Here is a 7,628-nt window from a genome sequence, read left to right on the forward strand (position 1 = left end):
ATATTTCCAAGTCGGGATGGTGTGTAAGTAGGAGGGGAACTTGAAGGTGATGGTGTTCCCATGCGCCTGCTGCCTTGTCCTTCTAGGTGGTAGAGGTCGCGGGTTTGGGAGATGCTGCCGAAGAAGTCTTGATGAGTTGCTGCAGTGCATCTTGTAGATGGTACACACTGCAGCCACGGTGCGCCGGTGGTGGAGGGAATGAATGTTGAAGGTGGTGGATGGGGTGCCAATCAAGCGGGCTGCTTTGTCCAGATGGTGTCGAGCTTCTTGAGAGTTGTTGGAGCTGCACTCATCCAGGCAAGTGGAGAGTATCATAGAATCATAGAATCATAGAAAGTTACAGCACAAAAGGGGCCATTTGGTCCATTGTTTCTGTGCTGGCCGACAAAGAGCTATCCAGCCTAATCCCACTTTCCAGCTCTTGGCCCGTAGCCTTGTAGGTTACGGCAATTCACTTGCAGATCCAACTACTTTTTAAATGTTATGAGGGTTTCTGCCTCTACCATCCTTTCAGGCAGTGATTTCCAGACCTCCACCACCCTCTGGGTGAAAATATGTCTCCTCAAATCCCCTTTAAACATCCAACCAATCACTTTAAATCTATGCCCCCTGGTTATTGACCCCTCTGTTAAGGGAAATAGGTCCTTCCTATCCACTCTAGGCCTCTCATACCTCAATTAGGTCTCCGCTCAACCTCCTCTGTTCCACAGAAAACAACCCCAGCCAATCCAATCTTTCTTCATAGCTAATATTCTCCAGTCCAGGCAATCTGTGTTGCAGCTTCCCCGGGTTGGCATCTCTATGTTACTTACTCTTCTTCATTCCTCATTGAACCAGTGTTGGCCCCCTGGCTTGATGGTAATGGTAGAGTCAGGAATATGCCGGGCCATGAGATTACAGATTGTGGTGGAATACAATTCTGCTGCTGCTGATGGCCCACGGCACCTCATGGATGCCCAGTTTTGAGCTGCTAGATCTGTTCTGAATCTATCCCATTTGGAGGGTGTCCTCAGTGTGAAAACGGGACTCTGTCTGCACAAGGACTGTGTGGTGATCACTGCAACCAATACTTTCTTGGACAGATGCATCTATGACAGGTAGATTGGTGAGGACGAGGTCAAGTAGGTTTTATGCCTTGTGTTGGTCCTCTCACCCTCTGCCTCAGGTCCAGTCTGGCTGCTATGTCCTTCAGGACTCGCCCAGCTGGGTCAGTAGTGGTGCTACTGAGCCACACTTGGTGATAGACATTGAAATCCCCTAACTAGCGTACATTCTGTGCCCTTGCTGCTCTCAGTGTTTCTTCCAAGTGGTGATCGACATGGCGGAGTACTGATTCATCAGCTGAGGGAGGTCGGTAGTTGCTAATCAGCAGGTGGTTTCCTTGCCCATGTTTGACCTGAAGCCATGAGACTTCATGGGGTCTAGAGTCAATGTTGAGGACTCCCCGGGCACTCCATCTTGACTGTTTACCACTGTGCCACCACCCCCTTGTGGGTCGGCCCTGTCGGTGGCACAGAACATACGCAGAGATGGTGATGGAGGAGTTTGGGACAATGGCTCAAAGGTATGTATCTGTGGGTATGACGATGTCAGGCTGTTGCTTGACTAGTCTATGGGATAGCTCTCCCAAATTTGGTACAAGTCCCCAGATATCGGTGAGGAGGACTTTGCAGGGCTGTTGAAACCAAGGACATCATTGCTCTGAGCTTTTACCCGATGGGCTTGTTCCAGTCTGCCACTGCAGACATATCGAACATCTCTCAATTCTCCGCCCATCGCTCCATTCAGCAGGTGACCGATGCTCTGCATAAGAGAAGAGTCCAATTTATCTCCTTCCCGATGAGCAGGGAGAAGCAGGTGGAGTGGCAGGTCGGATTTGTCCGGATTGCAGGCTTCCCCAGGGTGCAGGATGCCATCGACTGCACACACGTTGGCCTGAGGGCCCCACTGAACCATCCCCAACTCTTTATGAACAGAAAGGGTTTCCACTCCCTGAATGTGCAGCTGGTGTGCAACTTCCAGCGTAGGATCCTGGCAGTTGATGCCCGGTATCCAGGCAGCTGCCACGATTCCTTCATCCTGCACCAGAACAGTGTGCCCGCCGTATTCACCGGGCCAAACCAGGATTGGGGTTGGCTGCTTGGGGACAAGGGATATCCCCTGTCCACTTGGCTGGTGACTCCACTTTGGAACCCCAGGACAGCAGCCGAGCATGCATACAATGGCGCTCATCCTGGCACCGAGTGCATCATCAAACACTGTATTGGAATCCTCAAACAGAGGTACCATTGCCTGAACCGTTCTGGTGGTGCCTTGCAGTACTCGCCTCAAATGGTCTCCATATTTGTGGTGGTCTGCTGCATGCTGCACAACCTGGCCCTCATGAGGGGCCAGCCGCTGGAGGTCAAGCCAGCAGCTCAGGGGTGGGGGGGGCGGATGGGAACAGAGAGGAGGATCACCATGTCAATGGCGCCGATGCCGATGATGCTTGGGAGGTGCAGAGTCGTCTGATTGCTGCTCAATTCAGATCATTTCATCCCCACATGATCCTTCTATTTTCCATGGCAATGCCAATGAGTGCCTTCATACATAATTCCCCACTCTCAAATAAGACACCTGCCCAGATATAGGTGCAAAAAATAAAGATTTATCAAGTAATCCAAATCAGTGCAAAAGGCTAACAGAACAAGAAACAGCCCAAAAAACTTACACGACATCATCTCTCATCCTTCTGCATTTCCTTATAACCCCTCTGACGCATGCCTAATCTACTACTATGCCTTAGAGTCACCCCTGTGGCTGCCTCATGAGTCTGGGAAGGCTGCTGTGCTTCCTGTGTGGAAGCTGCAGATGTCCTTCTTGGACGCCCTCGAGCAGCTTTGGGCCTGGAAGGGCCGGCTGGATACTATTCAACAACCTCCTGGGAGGGTTCAGTCTGGCTTGGCTCGGGCGAGACCATGCGCGAAGGCATTGGCGGAGTGACAGATCTCAGGCCAGGAATGCTGCGATCCTGAGGGTGCGCATCATCCGTATCCTGGCCGGAGGAGCCTCACCAGGGTCGGCAGATCTCCAGCATCGAAGCACTGACCACACTCCATCAGCTCCGCTGGGCGGGCCACATCGTCCGCATGCCTGACACAAGACTCCCAAAGCAAGCGCTGTACTCAGAACTCCGACACAGCAACCGAGCCCCAGGTGGGCAGAGGAAACATTTCAAGGACACCCTCAAAGCCTCCCGGATAAAGTGCAACATCCCCACTGACTCCTGGGAGTCCCTGACCAAAGACCGCCCTAAGTGGAGGAAGTGCATCCGGGAGGGCGCTGAGCACCTTGAGTCTCGTCGCCGAGAGCATGCAGAAAACAAACGCAGGCAGCGGAAGGAGCGGGCAGCAAACCAGACTCCACACCCACCGTTCCTTCAACCACTGTCTGTCCCACCTGTGACAGAGACTGTAATTCCCATGTTGGACTGTACAGTCACCTGAGAACTCACTTTTAGAGTGGAAGCAAAACTTCCTCGATTTCGAGGGACTGCCTATGATGATGATGATGATTACCACCACCACAAATCTGAGGGAGGTCAAGTCGCTGCTGTGGCACAAGACCAGAAGATCCCTCTTGGCCAGTGGTGGACCCAGCCGCGAAGGCAACACCGAGGTGTCGGGTGGCATCCAGCTGAGACTGCATGAGAGCAGCCAGACTATCAAGGCCAGCAGACATGGCAGCAGTTTGACGCTCCGTGGCCTGTTGCCCAGAGTGCATAAGAGCATCCTGCGCTTCCAGGGCCATGGCCATCCTCTCCAAACCAGCACTGATACGCTCATTCCCTTGTGCCTGTGCTGCAATGGCAGCTGCCACATCACCTACAAGTTGCGGTATCACAGTTGGATCCGCACGGACAATCTGGGAGTCCATCGCCTGCACACTGGCAATGATGGGCTCGACTATGCGAGAGGCGGACTCCTCCGCACTGCTCACCACTTCCGACAGGGTCTCTGGTACATCTGGGAATGCATGGCCTCCACCCTTCTCTCATAAGCTGCTCCATCGACGGGCTCGTCTGAGTCCTCCTCAGCAGAACTCTGGTGCAGACTCGTTCCCCCCGGAGAGATGGCACCCGAGGTTGCCTAGCCCCGTCAACATGCTGCAGCTGTCTAGGCCCAGGTGCAATACCCAGTGCAGACCCCTGTACTATCTGAACTAGATCGGAGCACGCACTCCCAGTATCTGAGCTGGCACATGTGGCTGGAAGCAGTGATGCGTTGGCGCCAATGGTGCCCTTGTCTTCCTGTTCCTCATCACTGAGGTCCCCAAACGATGGAGTGCGCTCCAGGGTGTCAGCAAGGCTGGAGCCCTGAATGTCCTCTATGCTGTCAATAGGCATATCAGAACTGATGTCGTCAAGGGTGTCATCGAGGCACTCGGCCTCTCATCTGCAAGCATTAATGGGAGAAGGGCTGCCATGAAGGGGAGGGAGGGGGTTGACGCATGGAGGCGGCAATTAGCTCACTTTCAGAAGGAAAGGCACAGTAGGTGCTGGAGCAATCAGGGAGAGATTGCATTAAAGGAGGGCTTTCGCTTACCCACATCGGCATCGCCAGTACCGATGGCCATAGGGAAGGCAGCATGTCTCCTGGCGAGCACCTCGACCCTCTCCTCCAAGGGTGTGAGGATTTGGACGTCGAGCTCACCACCATCAGTCCTCCTTTGCTCCATTCGATTATGAGCAAGTTTGGCCTGCAAAACAAAGAATGGTTGGTGAGTACCACTATGATGACACGTCAGAAATAAGTGCACAAGTGTGTGACCCTGACATGCAGCTGTAAGTGTGAGGAGATGAGAGGGAGCCTCCAGTGCAAAAGCACACACATATATATATATATATATATAGAGAGAGAGAGAGAGAGGGGCCTCAACAATGAAATGCTGCTTCAGTGACCAAAGAGTGAAGGTGGGAAATAAGAGAAGTATGAAGGAGGGACGAGCAGATGGAAGGTCAGCAGTTGGTGGAACAGGTACTCACTTTCATCAGACAGATGATGTCGGGTTGGGGCTCTTTACCTTTCAGCCAATGTTCATTGTTCATAGGTTTATATGTAACCTTCAGGGCTGCTGACCGAGGGCCATACGGCTCTTTGTCGGCCAGCACGGACAAGATGGGCCAAAATGGCCTCCTTCCGCTTTGTAAATTTCTATGTTTCTATGTTCAGTCGTTTTCTGCACCGCATGGCGGCGCAGTTATGAATGGATGTCCCGGAGACCTCCACAGCAATCTCCCTCCGTGCATTTGTGACCACCTCGCAAGTGGGTCTCCCCGCGTCTGGGTACAGGACTTGCCTCCTTCCCTCCACACCCTGCATCAGGGTCTCCAGCTCGGCTTCCAAAAATCGTCTTGCCCTTCTTGGTCTCGCAGCCCCAGCCATCCTTCAACACAACTCCTTCTCCCCTCAGGGCCTAGCTGCAAACCCGGGCCTTTAAGAAGGCTCGTTATCTGCACATCATCAGAAGGCTGAAATTCCCCGAGGTTACTCCATTACAGTCAACCCACACCACTGCAAACTCCCGATTCCCGCCGGGCATTACCGCCGGACACCACTTTTTTTTTAAGTCACTGAAAATCGATCGACTGGCCGTCGCAAAAATAGCGGCGGTCATCACGCAAAAAAGACAGTCGGTGCGCCAGGTTTGTGGCGGGCCTGAATTTCGGTCCCAATGTCTCCGATCTTCCCAATATTTCTGTACTGGATGTCGGTCAAGCAGTGTGACAAATCATGACAGTGGAAGCTGCGGAGAAGTGGTGTTGAGGTAGAGCTAGGTGTCGTACATGTGGAACCTGACAGATGATGTCGCCAAGGGGCAGCATACAGATGAGAAATAGGAGGGGGCCAAGGATCGATCCTTGGGTCACACCAGAGGTAACGATGCGGGAGCAGGAAGCGAAGTCATTGCAGGTGATTCTCTGGCTATGACTGGACAGGTGATAATGGAACCAGGCGAACGCAGTTCCACCCAGCTGGACGAGGGAGAAGAGGCGTTGGATTTATATAGCGCCTTTCACGACCTCTGGACATCTCTCGGCACTTTACAGCCAATGAAGTACTTTTGGAGTGTAGTCACTGTTGTAATGTGGGAAGCACTGCAGCCAATTTACGCACAGCAAGCTCCCACAAACAGCAATGAGATAATCTGTTTTTGCTATGTTGATTGAGGGAATAGTGCCGTGGGATCTTTTACGTCCACTTGAGAGAGCAGTCCGGACCTCAGTTTAACGTCTCATCTGAAAGACGGCACCTCCAACAGTGCAGCACTCCCTCAGTAATGCACTAGAGTGTCAGCCTAGATATTTTGTGCTCAAGTCTCTGGAGTGGGATTTGAACCCACAGCCTTCTGATTCAGATGCGAGAGCGCTACCCACAGCTGACACATGAATAGTAAAAGAGCATCTATTTTGCGAATGATTGGAGTTGCACCTTTAAACAGCTTTAATTAGCATTAAATGTTAATATTAGCTACATAACAGGAACACACTGGTATGCTCTAGGTCTCCCGAAGCTGAGTATTGCAGTTTAAGGTTTATAATTAGCCCATTACTGCATATGCAAATTGTTCCTCATCAGCATTACCAGGATCTCCCTATTTAGTATAATGTATGTGCTGCACAGCTGCATCAGAAAGATAATAGCTGAGATTTTCCCAGACTTACAAAGGCAAAAAGGCTTGCACCAAAGCTTCAACCACAGCTTGAAAAGTTAATCGTCAACCCAGGACAGACGGAGATATTTTGTGCATCACTGGCTTTTAATTGTTCTATAACTGGAGAAAACCCTGGTGAATGAGAGCCCTCGGGACAGTGTGTCAGTGGCAAGAAGTGAGGAGGAGTGGGGAGAACATTATGTACTAATATCCCTCGAGTAATTGCTACAGAGAGAGAGCGAGAGACAAACATAGGAATAATAACGTCGGCAGCATTCTGTATTATTCTGCAAGGCCCAGTGGTACAGATTGAAGTGAATCTTGGTTCTCTCTATGTTCACGCGCTGTGAAATAAAGCAGCTTCATGATTTGCGTGATGCCTTGCCTCACAAATGTTTTCACAGTGTGGCTTTCAGACAGGCTCAAGAAATCCATGTGCATCAGAAAGGCACGAACATTAAGCTAAGATCATTATCGTACGAGGAGAGATTGAGTAGACTAGGCCTAAATTCTCTAGCGTTTAAAAGAATAAGAGGTGATCTCATTGAAACATACAAAATTCTTACAGGGCTTGACAAGGTAGATGCAGGGAGGATGTTTCCCCTGGCTCAGGAGTCCAGAACCAGGGGTCACAGTCTCAGAATAAGGAGTGGGCCATTTAGAGGTGAGGAGAAATTTCTTCACTCAGAGGGTGGTGAATCTTTGGAATTCTCTACCCCAGAGGGCTGTGGAGGTTCAGGCATTGAATATATTCAAGGCAGAGATCAATAGATTTTGGATATTAAGGGAATCAAGGGATATGGGAATAGTGCAGGCAAGTGGAGTCGAGGTAGAAGATAAGCCATGATCTCATTGAATGGCCAACTCCTGCGCCTATTTCTTATGTTCTTATATCCTCCTGCTCCTGATTACACTATCATACAAGTAGCTCCAGG

At 51.1% G+C, this 7,628-nt stretch overlaps 1 pseudogene; it reads left to right on the plus strand.

Moving 5' to 3' along the window:
* Positions 1–1,716: 1,716 nt before the first annotated feature.
* On the plus strand, positions 1,717–2,511 carry LOC139266272 (putative nuclease HARBI1 pseudogene; annotated as a pseudogene).
* The last annotated feature ends 5,117 nt before the right edge of the window (positions 2,512–7,628 follow it).

The sequence above is a fragment of the Pristiophorus japonicus genome, chromosome 6, assembly GCF_044704955.1.
Source record: "Pristiophorus japonicus isolate sPriJap1 chromosome 6, sPriJap1.hap1, whole genome shotgun sequence".
In the NCBI taxonomy this organism is placed as follows: Eukaryota; Metazoa; Chordata; class Chondrichthyes; family Pristiophoridae; genus Pristiophorus; species Pristiophorus japonicus.